This window comes from Dipodomys spectabilis, unplaced genomic scaffold (genome assembly GCF_019054845.1).
Source record: "Dipodomys spectabilis isolate Male_0828 unplaced genomic scaffold, ASM1905484v1 ptg000113l, whole genome shotgun sequence".
Classification (NCBI taxonomy): domain Eukaryota; kingdom Metazoa; phylum Chordata; class Mammalia; order Rodentia; family Heteromyidae; genus Dipodomys; species Dipodomys spectabilis.
The window spans coordinates 786,045-803,852 of NW_024870790.1; the positions used below are offsets into that span (position 1 = coordinate 786,045).

At 43.2% G+C, this 17,808-nt stretch overlaps 1 protein-coding gene across 1 annotated transcript in view; it reads left to right on the top strand.

The window, feature by feature from the left end:
- The window catches only part of Plp1 (proteolipid protein 1), a 114,983-nt gene that overhangs the window by 49,387 nt on the left and 47,788 nt on the right, over positions 1–17,808 (top strand). The gene's annotated exons all lie outside the window — the stretch shown is intronic.

Below are 17,808 nucleotides of genomic sequence, written 5' to 3' on the forward strand. Positions count from 1 at the left end.
CCCTGTGGGAATGCCAAAAGTACAGAGCCTTCTCCAACTTGGGCTGCCCACAAAAGTGCGTGTGGAGCTGGGCTAGGAGTTGTATGCTCTTTTTTTTTTCTTCTGCCCTCTTTTCTGTCCTGTCTTTACCAGTCAGGGACCAGAACTATTTCCATAGAAATGATCATGACACAGATAACCCTACCGGTCCTGTTTGGGTTCCCCTTGGGCTGTGGAGGGCCTCAGCTTGCCGGTCAGGGAGCTAGCAAAGATGCTCTTTGGGTAGCAATCACTCTCCAAACCCTGGAGAATCTTGGAGGGGAGAGAGGAGGGAGACTGGTAGGAAGATGTTTCCCTCTTCTCCCTCCCACCTCCCCCTAGATGCACCCTCTGAAAGCAGCAATTTAAAGGCACAGTCACTAGCAGCTGGAGTGGGGTTCCAAGTGAGCAGGTCTGTATGCCTGGGAGGAGCTTGGTCTGCCACGGCTGCTGCCTGGGGACAGCCTGAGGTGTTCTGTCCAGCCTCCAACTCTCCAGCTGGAGGAGTGCACGTAGGCAGCCCTGCTGGACGCTCCCCCCTCCCCCCCCCCCCCACTCAACAGCTTTCCTTTTAGCCTGGCACTGAGCTACATCCCAACAGAAAAGTCCTAATGATTTTCCTAAGAGAAAATCCACCTACTCTCTGAGAGGTTAGGTGGAGCCTCTGCGTATCTTCGATCTGGCAGCTTCAGGTGAGGGGCAGGCTGAGGACAGGAGCAAAAAAGTGTTTCCCCATCCTCTGGATGAAGGTGCAAAGTACAGATGATTCAGGAATTTCAGAGCAGCTCCCCTGTGAGTCTGCCTACATGGCAGTCTGTCCTTGTCTCTGCTCCCATATTCCCCTTCATTCTTGTTCTTGTGCATTCTTTCCCCTGCCTTCTTCCCTTTCTCAGGTCACTTTTTGGGAGCTTGAGAACCTCTGAACCTCTCAGAATTCTTCCTTCTTGTCCCTTGTTTCTTGTTTGTGTGGGGTGGAGGTGAGGACAGGGTAGAGTACCCATTCAGACACCAACTCGCAGGTTTTGTATGCTTCAGAGGTATCATGAAGGGGACAGTGGGAAGAACAGTGACTTGGTGCCCTGCATCCCTAGATGAAGCAGGTAAAGGGGTACACTGTTCTCTTCCTTTCAGCACATTTGCTGATGCCATCTAGAGGCTTCAGCAACTCTTTTTAATTGCCTGACCCTTCCCCAGATTTTTCCATGTGTCATCTAAACAACTCTGGGATTCCCACCAGTGCCTCTTCCTTCCTCTTTAACTCTCCTCACTTCCTGTCTTCCTCCCTTTCTTACCAGTTTTCCCTCATATGTTCTCTCTCCATCTTTATCCCTTCCTGTTCTTTCCTGTCTCACCTGTATCTGTCATCATTCTATTTGTCTGTCTCTGTCTCTCGCTCTCTCCCTATCTCTCTCAAAGACACATATACATATTTCCTCACCATCTCTGTTTTCTTTCTCTAGCTCCCTAATATCGTCAATCTCTCATGTTCTCCCAAATTTTAGCAGTGAGAAGCAAAGGCTTTAATTTCTTCTTGGGTAGGAACTTCTCTGTGAGCTCTTCTGAGTTTGTACAGGGCAGTAGGGAGTGTTTCAAACTAATTAAGCTAACTGCAACCATTCTTGTCATGGAGAGGAGGGTGTAAGGGTTGGAAGCTCTTCCCGATAGGTCCATTGCCTATATACAGGGTTTCATAACAAGGCATCCACTTATAGAACTTGGACAACATTTCCTTTTTGGTGGTGTTGTTATTAAGGAAGAAGAATTTTCAAGTCATAAATGAAAGATAAAGAGAATTTTTCAAGAATACACACTGAAATATTAATGAGTGAGCCAAGCTTGTTGGAATTGGTAGGGATAACATTTACACCTCAAAAAATGTCTATAAAAGCAAAATACTAATTCTCCTAGAAACATCTTTGCCTGGTTATCCTTCCTCCTCCTTAGGCATTACAGTCCTTATTCTATGGACAGGAATAGAGCCTTATAGAACATCAGGGCAGACTTCCACACTGGGGACCAAATGGGAACACTTGTCTCCTTTTTTGTGTAACTCTCCCCTCATGTCACTTTCTCTACCACAATAGTTCACCATTGCTCTCAGGTTGCAATCCAAGACCATCTGATTTGGTCATTCTGCTCTTGCATTAATGTTTAGAATTGCCTGTTCTCTTTCCAGTATTTGTGTGTGTGTGTGTGTGTGTGTGTGCGTGTGTGTGCGCGCGCATGTGCGTGTGTGTGTGCGCGCGCGCGTGTTCATGCATGCATGCGTGCACGCGCATGTGTTCATGAGAGAAAGAGAGAGAGAGAGAGAGAGAGAGAGAGACTGGGACTGCAACTCAGTACCTAACACTTTGTCTCATTGGCTAGCACTCTACCAACTGAGCCATGCTTCCAGTCCTTTCAAGTATTCTGTTGTTGTTGGTCATGGGGCTTGAATTCTGGGCCTGGGCACTGTCCCTGAGCTCTAGGCTAGTGCTCTACCACTTGAGTCACAGTTCCATTTCTGGTTTTCTGGTGGTTAATTGGAAATAAAGAGTCTCACATCCTGGGCTGGCTTTGACCTGTGATCCTCAGATCTCAGCCTCCTGAGTAGCTAGGATTACACGTGTGAGTCACCAGCACCCAACTTTTCCCCAGTGTTTTAAGATGGTCTTCTCCATAAAGTACTTTCCCCTCTACTCTTGCCTTTCTAGACTGAGGGGTGTTGTAATTTTTTCAAGGAAGAATTTTTGAACTTCTGCTATTTTCCTTGGGTCTGATTCTAGTGCCTGTGCCTGGAGATGGGGAAGGTTTGAGGGGAACATACTACCATCTAGTACCAGCTTACTTGCCTTCCCCCCTACTCTATCAAGATCTGCCTGAAAGAAGAGACATATTTTCCACCAAATGCTCAGTGTACTGAACCAATTAGGGATATACCTTGAGTACCCAAAGACACTTCTGCAAGCTCATTACTTGTGCATCTCTCTCTCGTTAAAGAATGGTTTCTCTCTCTCTCTCTCTCTCTCTCTCTCTCTCTCTCTCTCTCTCTCTCTCTCTCTCTCACACACACACACACACACACACACAGATGGAAGGCCAGCAAGAAGCAATGGTAATAAGGAGAAATGAAGGAGCAGCTTTTACTTACTTGCCCCTTGGGTCTGTGGCCTCACACTCAGCAGTCTGAAATTTGTGGCTAATGGAAAGCATAGGCCTCTAGGGACTGGTCCATTGTCTCAGGCCCCACCTCCTCTGTGCCCCATGGGATGTCTGAGTGGTGAGAGTATGGCAGAGTCATCTTCCTGGGAGGATAATCTCTTCTTGTGAGATATTGCAGCAATCAGCAAATGTCTGGCTGACATGATGAAGAAATCCAGATTTCCTTGGGTCCTGGAGTAGAAGGGAGAAAAGTCGATAAAGAACTAGGTGAACTGCTGCTTAGATTTGACAAGCACCAAAGAGTTTGCTGTCCAACAAGGAATCCTTACTCTCTGAAATTGACCTCAGCATCTTCCTACAGGCGAAGGGTACGAAGTTGTATCCAGTCCTGCCCCTTAACCATTTTCTCATCATTAAACCATGGTGTTTAAGAATCTCCATGTCCTACAATATATTGTACCTTTTTCAGTTTGGCAATTGGTTGCTACTACACTGGCCTGAAAAACTGACTTCATTGCAGTGCTGAGGTGATATGAAAGCTACAATAGGAAACATGGTTTTCAGGGTGAAATACATAATTTTGTTATTTTAAAAAACCTACTGAACTGCTAAAAGTGGATTAAGCACATTTTCATACATATTTCATTCCAGGAAAGAGTCCCTCAAGGTCCAGTCTTATGCAGGGAAAATTGCAGCTGCACCCTGCTGACAAGCAAGCTTCCCAAACCCTTCATTGGAGAAACAGTAGGTCTGAGTTGAGGTAGGTATTTTTGGCAAATTCAATAATTTCTAGGCTGTATGTTGAGGGGCAGAGTGGAAAAATTATTTGGCATAGCTTCTTGGAATTAATTCCAATTACCCAGATAGTTTAGTCCCCTCCCCCATATTACCTATTTATTTATTGAAGTAGAAAATGGATTGAGAGGTACCTCAGAGGTAGGCTGTGTCCCCAAATTGAGGAAATTCCCATAGCTTTAGTTGCTTTTCAGAAGTGTTGGGGTAGGAAGTTTGAGAAGGGAGTTGAAATAAAAGATAGACACCTTTTAAAAAATTTGCTGATGATGATCAGAGCACTTCAGTTGGATCTCTAAGGAACAAAGCTGCATCTTTTTGCTGTGTGTGAATTTTTCTTTTCAGGGTCATATTCAGCTTCTAGGGATGTGACAGTTTACTTGAAAGTAGTAGCTCAATTTTTATTGCTCAGGATCATTGCAAGCAGAGTAAGGAAGCACTCTAGCCCTGCAGACTTCAGGAGATGGTGCAGAGAGCATGTGGGGTAGTAGTGGTGGTGGGAGTTTCACAGGCCTCAATTCAGCTGGAATTAGAAAAAACAAAACTATAGGTGAATTAGGCATGTTCAATGTTCTCATGACTTTTGGATATTGGCTGGTTTCAAGTCTGATGCTACAAAAATTTCACCTTCTGTGTGTGTAAGAGAGAGACAGAGAGAGAACTGGGGTTTGAACTCAGGGCCTCATATTCTCCCTTGACATTTTTACTCACAGCTGGCACTTATTAAACCAAGATTCCATTTCTGGCTCTTTGTCAGAAATTAAGAGATATGAGTCTCTTAGATTTGTCTGTCCTGGATGGCTTTGAACCTTCATCCTCAGATCTCAGCCTCCTGAGTAGCCAAGATTATAGATGTGAACCACTGGCACACAGCTGACTATTTTATTGAATATTTCAAGTGTAGGCTTTGCAGGAAAAACTTGGGATGTATGAACTTGGGAGAGGCCTGTGGAAAGACCAGATGACCTCTTACCAATCCTCAAAGACAATTAGCCCAGAATAGACTGCTCAGTAGCCTTACTTTTGTTGCTGGCTTCTCTATTTAGTGTTCAGCATGCATTGGTGTTGTAGGGCTTCATCTAAGATAGGTGTATTGACTAGCATCCAGGTATGCATTATCTTTTCCCTACTGGAGTCTCAGAATCATCACTTATCCCATTAGTCACATGAGAGCAATTCACTAGCTGCACAGAAGTTTCACTAAGGTTTCCACAGAGTTTGCATTGACTCTCCTGTCTTTTGGCTCTCATAACTCTATAACATTCTCATTCAAGGATGATAGGACTGTAACATGCCTCTTCTGAAAGGTAAATTGGTTTTTTTCCTTGTGATCATGATCATGGATATCTTATTTCACTTATTTAGGGATTGTGATATTCAATGCTGTGTAAGGCATGAAGCCGTTATATAACAAAAGCAACACAACTTGGAAAAAGGAATTTTTATTGTATGGAATGAATCTCATATCTACTAATTCATGTATTCACTCAACAAATACCTATTGAGTGCAAATCATATGCCATATGTTCTAGATGCCAGAAGATATTATAGTGAACCAAGCAGAAGCCTTTGCCCTCATGTAGCTTAAATTCTAGTGGATTAGAAATGGAATGCCTTTCCAAAGAAGGCTGCTGCATGAATCTTCAGCCCTAGGACCTGAGTGCTTCTCTCATAGTGTTTGATCAGGACATTTATCACATGGCCTAGAAAATAAAATATCTTTTTGTCAGGCAGTAATAAATTTCATTTTGATTCACCCCAGAATGTACCTGCTAGTCACATTACACAAGTCATCATCTCCCAGACACCTTCCCATGGAGCTTATCCTCCAGTAATCCAGGCCTACAGAATACACAAATCTAAATCTCATAATTGTCTCTGGTAGTACATACTTAGTCTGCAACTGCTAATAATCATCTTCTTCATGAGAGGATTAACAACACTCTTCACTGTGGGGCTTCTGTAAATGATCTTAAATTATTTAGGATTTTTACTGTCTTTCCTCCTCTCTCTCCTTCCTTTCCCTTCCTTTATTTTAATGTTTGTCCACCCTACTATGTTTCCTTCTGTCTTTTTTTATTTTACCGTGAACAAATTAAATGTCAGCTGCAGAACAACCCTGGATACTGAAGTAAGGAAAACTTTAGTTGGTAACTTCATAGAATTATACTCAAAGTTTGAGTTTGCATTAATCATATCAACAATATAGCTATAGTTAAGCCTGCAAATTTTATATGTTAGTGATTATAATAATGTGTTAGTCTAACCTGAGGGGGTTCATCAAGAGAAGCACACACCCACAACTCTCCTTCATAATCTGAAGGTGGTCTCCACCCCTACTGCTAGAAGTTACTGTCCAGGATTGTAACTGGGGCTGAAAAATTTGGTGTGTGATGACTAGTCCTTTTCTTTGTGGCTGTGGCATCTATGTGCTTTATACTATTATACTATGAAGCCTTAGCCACTATGAAGGAATAAATGGAATCCTTTAGGTAGGTTGACAAATGGAACCACTTCTTTTCGTGAAGTAGGATGATTACTCATTTTTTTTGTGAAGTTATGCTGCTATGGCCCAGAACGACAATTTCTAATCAATGACAGGCACTTCTAAAAAGTCAGCAGGGAAGCTAATCAGACAACAGGCTACTGCAAACCTGAGCAGGTCATACACGTCAGCTCTTGCTGCCACCCACTCCTGCACTGTCAGCAACATCGTTGTCAGACACTGAGTGCTGCTTTGAGAACTCTGACTTCTCTTTGCTGTCTATTGTCAATTTCTTTCTGTAACCTTCACATTTCCTTTCTGCCATGCATTACCTTCCACGTGTTCTTTAATCCCCTCTTTCCAAAACAGTATATCCACTGCTGAGTCAAAGGCAGGTGCTGTTTCACAACTGCAATCCCAGGACTAGTCTCAATTATAGTCCAATTTAAGGAAACACAAATAGGATGCCAAGGCCTTGACCTTTTCAGACAAGCAGTAGCACAGAGCTAAGAAATCTCAATTGCATCATCTCTAGCAAAAGCACTGAAGAGACCAGGTCTTCTCCATGTATAGAACCAGGTTCATGAAACTGTAGAAGAGAGCTGCAGAAGAAGATCATATAGCTTTGCAGAGTATGGATGAACATTTCAGCACTTCGGAGAAGTACTCTGGAGGAAACTGAAGTGAGTGAAGATGCTCGGTTTGTGCTGAGCTTCTGGAGAGAAAGAATTTGAAGTGGCTTTTTTTTTTTGATGGCTCAGATTCCAGCAAAAAATTTACTGATTCAATTCAAGAGCATTCAGCAGCAATCAAAAGAGAATGCTATAGAAATAAGCTTCAGACAGGAATGGTGGTACATGCCTCTAAGCACTAAGGAGGCAGAGGCAGAGGCAGGGGGATCACAAATTTGGGGAGGGATTGAGATGTGGAGGGAAGGAACAAGAACAGAACTAACAAACCTCAAACCAGAGACCTAATCTTGGAAAAGCTTTTAAGCTGAAAAGATCAGTGCCTGGGGAGTTTTAGTTCATGTTAATTTCACTGATTGACTCTTGGTATGGAACCAAGTCTACTGTAAACTTAACCCCAAAGGCCCCTCCTTGCCTGTAAAGGCTGAGAAGGAGTTTTAGTTAACTGTGAGAGAGATTTCTCACAGATTGAGATTTTTCAAATGTGTCCAAATTCTCAGAGGTTGGGAAGAGTATTGGTTCCAAGTTGGTGGAATACAGTACAATTATTTTGATATATTTCAGCATATTTACTCTTAGCTTAAATACACTGCCATTATTTGGCTTTCCTAGATCCATCTTATAGACTGTAAAACAAAGATCTAAGATGTTCTACATCTGTCCTCTCTCTTCTTTCCACTCCTATTTCCAATTTCCCATACATAACTATATCATGTTCATACATTCTTGACAAGATAGACTAGAGCAGAAATTATGCGAGACTTCTTTTGTAGTTAGTTCTCATGTCCAATTTCATCCTCATTCTCTGCCTTTACATCATTCTGTACCTACTCAGATCTCTACTAACAAACATGTTCATGGTATCATCTTCCAGAGATAAACAGGTCTCCTGATTCCCAGCAAGGGTCTAAAGTGATCTTTTTATTTAACAAATGGGGCAATGGGAAGGATAGAATGATCAATTCTATTCTTCATAGGACTTGATTCTGCTGTGGAACTCCCTCTTGTCTTAGGAGGTAAATAGAAAGAGAAGAGACCATCATCTTGCTTTGTCTGTCCATCTGTCTGTCTGTCTGTCTGTCTGTCTGTCTGTCTGTCTCTCTTTTTCTCAGTCTGTGTGTGTGTGTGTGTGTGTGTGTGTGTGTGTGTGTGTGTGTACCAATAGTGGGACTTGAACACAGAGCTTGAGTAGTTCCCCTAGTTTTTTTTTTTTTTTTTCTCTCTCAAGGCTGGTGACCTACCACTTGATCCATAGTACCAATTCTGTAAGATGAGAATCTTACAAAGTTTTCTGCCCAGTCTGGCTTTAAACCTTCATCCTCAGATCTCAACCACCTGAGAGCTAGGATTACAGGAGTGAGCCAACAGCACCCAGAGCATCTAACTTTTGTAGGAATCCAGAACTACTCTGCAGGCTTTAATAGGAAGAAATTATACTTTTCCAGCCTGTATTACACAGAGCTTGGCCACAGAATAGGTCTTTTTCCTGGATGTCAAGCAAGATGTCATAAAGTCAGGACACAAAACCAGGTAGGTTCTAACTGGATGTTCTAGTCAAGTGAGAACCAACTAGATTTTTTAAGTTACCTTAAGTAAGATATTAAGGGAAAATGAGTGAAACCACTGTCAATGCCTCCTTCTGGATTTGTTGTGGCTAGTGGCAAAGATGTCTCCATCCTTTTGAGGTGATCCTTTCAGTCACCAGATGAATGAATCATGGATGAAATAAATGAACACAAATTTTTTTCTTTAAAGACCTTTTTTGATTGTTTTTAGGTGATTTAGGTATCTTTTGGGTTTCCACTTGGTGCCTGAAATATGTTTAGTAAAGAATGAGGAGACAGACTACAGTTTGATAGGGGAAGGTTTCATTGGGCAGAGGAAGAAGGGCTGGAACTCCTCAATACCCCTTAAAATGTTAGGCAAAACCAGGTTTAAAGTGTTTAAAACAGATCAAATATAAACCTTTGAAGGCCCTGGAAGGGGGAAATGAAAGGCTTAAGGTAAGCCAGCAGTTTGGTGCAGAACTTGGATTAGATTTCAGTAACTTTGGCTTCTAAGGCCAGCTGGTCCCTGACATGCTGCTGCCTTCTACCAATAGCCTAAAACTGATCCTCTGCTTTGTGCTCTGTGACATTTCTCCTGTTCCCCTCCCCAGAAGACATGCATGTGCACTGCATCTCATAGTCCATGAGCTCTTCCTGGTGGAGCACATGCTCGGGCTGTCAGACCTTCCTGAGTTGTTAGTTTGCAGAAAAGATTCAACAGTAAAGCCAAGGAAATCCCTTTATATTAAATCACAAGTAAGCTAAATTATGCACATGTAAGTCACTTCCTTCAATATTTATTCAATAACTTATTTTCAGAAAAAGCTGAAGAGAGAAAGAAGAGGATAAAGGAAGAAAGCAAGGGGGAAGAAAACGGAATTGGCTAGATTTGTTGAGAATTTCTTAGCACATATATTTCCTTACCCAAATAATTTCTTTAAACTCTATTCTTAGAGACTGCATTCCCTTATACTCCTGGGCATACATTGTCCCAATTATCTCTAGAAATAAGCTCAGAGGTGGAAAGTGGAGAGCTTGGCATCATATACAAGGCTTTTGTCAGTCAATAGTCTCCCCAACGACAGAGGGACCTCTGGATGGGCCTGACTTACAGGGAATACTGATTAATTGTGTGTTGGATGATTGAATGTATGTAGGAAGAGATATGACTCAGCTAGGGATCCTCCCTCACATCCTTTCCTGCTCTTTAGGTCCTGTGGACCTTAGCAAAAGAAATAAGGGGCCAGGTACCAGTGACTCACACCTGTAATCCTAACCATTCAGGAGTCTGACATCTGAGAACTGAGATTCAAAGCCAGCCAGGCAGACAAATCTAAGCAAACCTTAACTCCAACTAACTAATAAAAGGCCAGAAGTAGAGGTGTGGCTCAAGTGGTAAAGTACTACCATTGAGCAAAAAGCAAGGGAGAGCACCCTAGTTCTGAGTTCAAGCTCTAGGACAACCCTCCCCCGCAAAAAAGAAAAGACATAAGGGTGTGTGTGTGTGTGTGTGTGTGTGTGTGTGTGTGTGTGTGTGTGTGTGTGCAACCCTCCCCCGCAAAAAAGAAAAGACATAAGGTGTGTGTGTGTGTGTGTGTGTGTGTGTGTGTGTGTGTGTGTGTGTGTGTGTGTGTGTGTGTGTGTGTGTGTGTGTGTGTGTGTGTAGAGCCTTTTAATGGACCTGGAGCACTTCAAATGAAAAGTTTGCCTGGACTCCATTCTTCCTAGTCAAAGAGTAGGACAGGATTTCTTCCTGAAATCTCTTTTGACATTAGATGAATTAGGCAGGCTTTGGTACTAGACTGGGGTCAAATCCTTCCTCTTCTACTTACTGTGTAACATTTTGAGTCAGGTTAGTTGTACAGCATGCTGAAACCAATCATCTTTCCTAGTCATGCCCTAAAAGACATGAGTGAGTTCTCTCGCCTCTCTAGTACCTACCATGGTCACTCTTTAGGGTAAATAGTAATCAGTTTGCTGTTAGGACTGCCAGCCAGTCCTAACTGAAGCACCTGTAGTAGAAGCCTTTGTGTCTTTAGCCTGACCTATCCACAAATTCCTACTTAAGGCTTCATGCACAGAGGTTGCAACTCATATATATACTTAAAACTGTGGGATGGCAACCTTGTGGATACTCAAATCTCTTCCAAAAAATCTTCTGAGTCATGATCCCTCACTTTGCTAAGATCAGCCCATTGTTATTATCACGAACTCCCATATTCCTCAATCCTATAAAACTACAAACTTAAAACACCTGTTTGCTCTTGAGCTGCTTAGTTTGGGCCTGCTGGTTCCCTTAGTGGTGGAATTTCTATTAAACTCTTTAGCCACTTTACTTTGGTGTGTTTACGTATATTCCAATTTTTGTTGAAGATGCTAAGAATCTGGGATCTTTTAGCTCTGCAACCACTCACTGGTAAATATTTTACAACCATTTTGACCGTCCAAAATCTCAGTCTCCCCTACTTTTTTTTGAGATATGGTCTTGCTAAGTAGCCTAAGCTGGCCTCACACTCAGGGTCCTTCAGTTTCAACTTCTTGGAGACTGGGATTACAGGTGATTACCACTATGCTTTTCTCCTCATTTGTTAACAATTTAAAATGATAAATGATACCTATGTCATCAAGGTAGTTGTGGAGATAAAATATGGTAATAGATATTAAAGCTCTAGAAAAGGGTTGAATACATACTCAGCACTTGATAAATGGTAATTGTTATTCTTGAGCCCTTCTTTCCATTCTCCTGCTTCTGTGGGCTGGAATGGCTTTACAGTACTGTATGCCCAAGCTCAGAGATGGGAAGATGCCAGAAGAGAGATTCTGGGTATAGAAGGAATACCATATAGAATCACTCAGAGAAAAAAAGCAGATGCTTAGTGGGCCATTAGAACTACATCATAGATAAGGACTTAGCTCTGGGAGAAGAGATAATTAGAAATCTTGCTCAGAGTAAAGGGGACAGGAAATTGTGAGGTCAGAGAGAAAAATTTGAAGAAATAGAAGGGAAAGGAAAGCTGGGGAGACTAGGCAGGAAAGGTTTGGAAGAAATAGAGAGGGGCTAAGATAGCTGAGTAAAAGCTAAATTGCTCCTAGAACATTAAGCACAAATGAGGGGAAATAAAATTAACATCTTTTTCGAAAAGAAAACAAGGAAGTGAGAAATATCCTTGTTTGGGGAAATCTCATGTAGAAAGCAGCAAGTGCTGGAGGCCTTTGGAGGCTGGTTGCCATGGTGATGCTATATGTCTTTTCTATTACCCTGTGAATCTGTCAGCTGATGGTTTCTCTCTGCTTTCATTTCTAAGACCAGGGCTTAGCCTTTGGTGAAAATTTGCATTTTTATTTCCTACCACTGTTGTCACAGATCCTTTTTGATTCTGTTACAGGAGATTTTAGGCCCTAGGCCTAAACTCTTGAGTTTCATATGTCAGGTCCAGCTTCTCAGGTGAACATGTCAAATAAAAAGATGGTGAATGGCCAAGAAAGGAAGTTTATTATGGGACCTGGGCAGCTGCAAGAAGAAAGCACTTCAGCTCATCTTCCTGAACCAGAATAGTCTTAGAATTGAATAACAGTTAGACTAGAGCAGGAAGGAGTGAGAGGTATGCATAACTAAAGAGTCAGAGTCACAGGTGTGTTCAAGTGGCCATAAGTGTAAAGGCTTGTGGCAGCAGTCACAGTTGGTGTGGCAGCTCATAATCAAAGGATTGGTCAGATGGGACCTTGTTACAATAGGAATAACACCTGGTAGGTTGACTGGTCCTTTCTGACTTCCAAGATGGCTGCAAAGTGACTGCAGGAGAGAATGGCTCAGGAACAAGGACATACACACAAAGCAGAGGCTGGGATGCCTAGCTTTTCTCTTACGTTCAGTTAATTCATGGACGCAGAAAAGGAGTTAGTGTTCCTTAGCAAAAACAGCCCCTTTTATGATACCTGTCTAGGAAGAAAATGGAGAGTGCATGCCAAAGCTTCTACCAGGCAGAAACTGTCTGTGTACCATTTTCTAGGTGGAAGAGAAGGCAACTCAGAGTTCCCAGCAGACTGGGAACACATTGACCATAGGGAGATGGAAGAGATTTTTTTTGTTAGTCCTGGGCCTTGAACTCTGGGCCTGGGCGCTGTCCCTTCGCTCATTTTGCTCAAGGCTAGCAGTCTACCACTTGAGCCACAGTGCCACTTCTGGCTTTTTCTGAGTAGATTATTGGAGATAAGAGTCTCATGGACTTTCCTGCCCAAGCTGGCTTTGAACTATAGTCCTCAGCTTTCAGAGCAACCGGGATTGTAGGTGTGAGCCACCAGCACCCGGTGGAAGAGATTTTTATGAGTCCTTTTTCAACTTAATTTTAGGCATTCACATCTTTAAGAAACTAGGGTGATCAAATGTTCTGATTTGCCCAGATTGAGGGGTGTCTTGGGACAAAGAAGTTTCAGGACTAACACTGGGCGTGTATCAGAAAAACCAGAATGGTTGGTCACCCTAAGGAAAAAAAAAATTCCAAATTTCAAGCTGAAGAGAACTGTCACTCTTAAGAGCTTGATACTTAAAAAGTAAAATGAAGAGAATAGAGAAGGCTCTTGAGAGAAAGTCACTGTTTAACCCAGGCTTCAAAACATGGGTACTGAATTACTTGTGTAGGTTTTGCTATGAACCTGTCATCTTATATAGAATATGTGAAGAGAGTCTTCAAATTCGAACTATGGAAGAATCAAATGGCAGCCTAGTTAAAATGCAGAATTTGGTACTCTGGTGATCTACTTCATTAAAGTCTGTGGAGCCATACATCCCAAACATCTATGACTTTTAAGTTTTCCTGTTGACTCTGATGCATATAGTCTAAAAGCAAGGAGTTGAAAAAGGAGACAGTTTGGTACACATGTAAAAGACAGCAGCCATCAAGACCTCAGAGAGCTTGACCGCATCAAGACGAAGGGATTGCAAATGTCCTGGCCCAAGGACAGGGGCATACTCTGCCTCTCTACCTGAACTAATCTTGCTGCCACTATTGCCAGGGTGGTGGCTTCTTCTTCTTTTTGATCAGGTAGAGGCTGAATATCCAGCCTACAACTGGATGTTATACCTTGTCTTGGATTTTATTGAGTTTATCATGGTTTATAATTTTACATTTCTGTGAAAGACTCTTTATAACTGCCCCTTCTAATTAGCCTTGAACTCTATGAGGTTGAAGCCAAGCCTGTTTATGTCAAAGCCCTGATTCTCTAGCACAGGGTTGGGCATAGTACATAGCAGCTAAATATTGTTGAATACATGAATGAAAGAATAGGGAGGGAGGTACGGCTGCCCATCCCAGTCTGGATGACAATGCTGACTGGCAGTGCCTTTATGCCACTGACTGGGCAACTAAAACTAACAGAAACCTGTCTCATACTGTGGAGGCTGGAAGTCTGAAGACAGGGTTCCAGTATTGTTGGGTTCTGCTGACTGTCCCTCTTCCTAGATGCCAGCTCCCTATGCCTTGTGGGAAGGGAGAAAGAGAAAGACAAGGACCAAATACTCCATGACAAATATCTCTTCTTTTTATGACACTAATCTCATTATGGGGCTTTGCCCTGGTGACCTCATCTGGACCTCATTACCTCCCAGAGGCCACACTTCCAAATATGTATTGAGGCTTAAAGCTTCAGCAATTTGAATTGCATAAATATTTGATCCATAACAACCATCAATTGTCTGAAAAAGGACAAAACAGTGATGGGGCCCCTTCTTCAGAAGTTCCAGTGTCTAGGAGGAATCATAAGCCACTTCCAAAGATTATGACAAACAGCAAAACCAAAGTATTAGATAAAAGGCCAGGGCAAGCGCTGTGAGTCAAATTGGCTGGCTGGATACCCTAAGTGTGAGGAAGGAGAGTGTGTTGTGCCTTTACCAATCCATCTGTACATATTCTGAAAGACTGACCCAGGAAACCTGCCAAATAATGTCATGTTCCTTCCAGAATGTGCAGGATTCAAGAAGGTCAGACTCTGCAGAATGAGATGTTTGATGAGAGACAAGAGACCATTATTATTATTAAAGATGCATTAGGAGCGGGTGCTGCTGGCTCAGGCCTGTAATACTTAGCTACTCAGGAGGCTGAGATCTGAGGATTGAGGTTCAAAACTACCCCAAGCAGGAAAATCCATAAGACTCTTATTTCCAAAAAACTACTCAAAAAACCTGGAAGTAGCTCTGGGGCTTTGGCTCAAGTGGTAGAGTCCTACCCTTGAGCAAAAGGAGCTCAGGGACAGTGCCCACGCCCAGAGTTCAAGCCCCAGGACTGGCAAAAATAAAAGATGCATTAGTGTTGAGCACTGGCCATATTATATGCATTTTGGCAATCTTTAGAAGTAGGTGCTGTTGTTACCTCTGTTTTCCCCATGAGAGAACTGAGACTTTGTGAGACTGTTGGCCACTGTCACATACCTTGGAGGCAGAGCTGGGGTATGAACCCCACAGCCTAGCCCAGGTGTCCTTGTTCTGAATGGCTGCCCCACATGCTGCATGCTAGTCAGGACTCAGGAAGGGAGACTCTGTGTCCCTGGGCTCATGCAGCCTTCAGTTCCTTATTTGGAGCAAGAAATTCCATCTTGTCCCCCTTGACATGGCTGTGACCCTCTAGCTACACTAGGGATGACTTGTTCCATGTTGCTCCTCCAGCAAAGTGCCCTCAGCTCACAGAGGAGGTGAGGTCTTTTGGTCCTGTGAGTGGATTTTCTCCCAGAAGCTTGTGAGACTGAGAAGCTGTGGTTGGGGCCAGGACTTTGTCACTGGTATAGAGCTTTGGGGAAAAATGACATTCCAGAATAGTAGCATGGTCATCCCTTTGAGCCTCCAGAGGTTCCATTCACCCTCCAGTGCTTGGGTCTCAAGGCCTCCCTCTCCCTCTGCCCCAAGGTAGGACAGGCCCCAGTGCTCCCACTGCCCATCTTCCCCCACACCCTTGGTTTCTCTCTGGTCAGCCTTGTGGGATGAGCTGGGCAGGTTCCCCACCCAGGGCTTTCAATGAGAAATTTTGTCATGCTCAGGCAGTGCAGATGAATAATTCAGAAGAGGCCACCCAGGAAATGTTCTTTCAGAGAAGAGACCCTTGACAATGGGAGAGGCAGCCTTTGCATTTTGTTGTGGGAGGGAAGGAGGAAGAGAGGGAGGTGTGGGCCGGGTGACAGTGGCACAGGATTAGGATGAAGACCATACAGGAATCACCAAAAGGGCTGGGAAGGTGGCTCAGTGATACAGTGCTTGCCTTGCATGCTTGAGGCCCTGGGTTCAATTCCTCAGTACCACATAAGCAGAAAAAGCTGGAAGTGGCACTGTGGCTCAAGTGCTAGAGCACTAGCCTTGATCTGAAGAGCTGAGAGTGCCCAAGCCCAGAGTTCAGGCCCCACGACCAACAACAACAACAAAAAAGAATCACCAACAAAATTCTGATGGAACAGAGCACCAGTGGTTCCTGCCTGTAATCCTAGCTACTCAGGAGGCTGAGATATAAGGATTGTGGTTCAAAACCAGCCTGGACAAGAAAGTCTGTGAGACTCTTATCTCCAACTAACTTACCAGGAAACCAGAAGTAGCACTGTGGCACAAAGTGGTAGAGTGCTAGCCTTGAACAAGAAAGCTCAGAGATAGCACCCAGGCCCTGAGTTCAAGCTCCACAACTGACAAAATTCTGAGGGATCCTTGTTGGAATCCTCTAGGATCTTTGCTACTTAGGCATTCAGCCTACTTTTATAGGCTAGTACAGCATCCCCAGTAACCTAGTGACTTTTGCTCTATGAAGCCATGATCTCTTTATGACCAATGTTTGTCTTCACCAAGCAGTATTGTCATCTGGTGACCTATTTGTTTATCTGTTGGGCTTTCGGGATGATTAAGAGTGCTTGGAGTGAAAAGATTATAGACCTGAGGGAAGAAATGATGTGTGATGTGCATTCCTAGGCCTCATTGAAGTGCGGGGGGCCCAGAGGGAGGTAGCGGCAAGCTCACCGAAGCAACTGTGCAGCTTGTACTCACCTGAGCACATGTCTTTCCTAAGTGTGGTGAGGTAACTCTTAACACTTGAGGATAAGACATGTGCAAGGTGATATGATTCTGACAGTGTGGAAGGCTTCTTTCCAATGGACAATTTGTAACCCAGAATTTAGACCTTAGCTTATCCTTATCTTAATAGAAGGCACCAGTCTTAGTGAGAATTAGCCTATGACACAAAGCAATTTCCAATGCTTTATTTCTTTGCTAAGTGGTCCCAGTGGCTTAGATTCTGGTGTTGTAGCTTCTGTGTCCTTTTCTGTAAAACAAGTAACAGGTAACAAAGTTCCCTCATATGATTATAATAAGAACTATAGGTTATAAAAATGTGGCTTATAAGCCATGAAACTTTGTGCTTGTGTCAGGGATATTTACAAGTAGAAAGATGTACTCACCTACCCACAAGCTTGTACTTGGGCCCATTTGGACAAGCAGAAATGTGCTAGTGTTGGGAGCAAAGAATGTGGTGGGGGAACTGTGTCTGTGCCAAGCTAATTGGCATGTCTTGGAAGCACGTGGTGATGGTGACCATAGTCTTAATGGTAATTCTGTATCACAGGTATGTAGAGGAAGCAGGCTATGGAGTCCAAGGATCTGAGCTGCCATTTCTAAACTAGAACATTCTTGAGCCTTATTGTTCTCATCCGTGGAATGGAATTAATAACTGTTTCTATCCCTTAGGGTTAAATTAGAGTGTGCATGTAAGGTACTGAAGACAGGTTCTGGGGAAGAAGAGTGGGCAGGGTTGGTCTTCACCAAGCCTGTTAAAGGCTAATACAAGTTAGCATTGGAGTCCCTCAGCACATTCACAACAGTTTCCATGAGGTGCTGCCTAATAGAAACTTGCCATTCCTCACTTCAGTCTTCCTGGCTTCTCTTCACTGTTTCCATCCTTCAACCTCCACACATCCCCAGGACCATTTTATTTTGCCCAGTATTGAAATCATCCTAAGAAAAGCAGCCAGCCTTCTCTCTTCATTAACAACTGGATTGAGAAATGAGGAAGGCTGGAGGGTTTACTGGTTGCCATGGTAAGGAGTGGACCCTGAGAGCATTAAGGAACTTGGAACTTGAGCACTTTTGTTTATTGGTTTTGATGAGTTCTTCTTG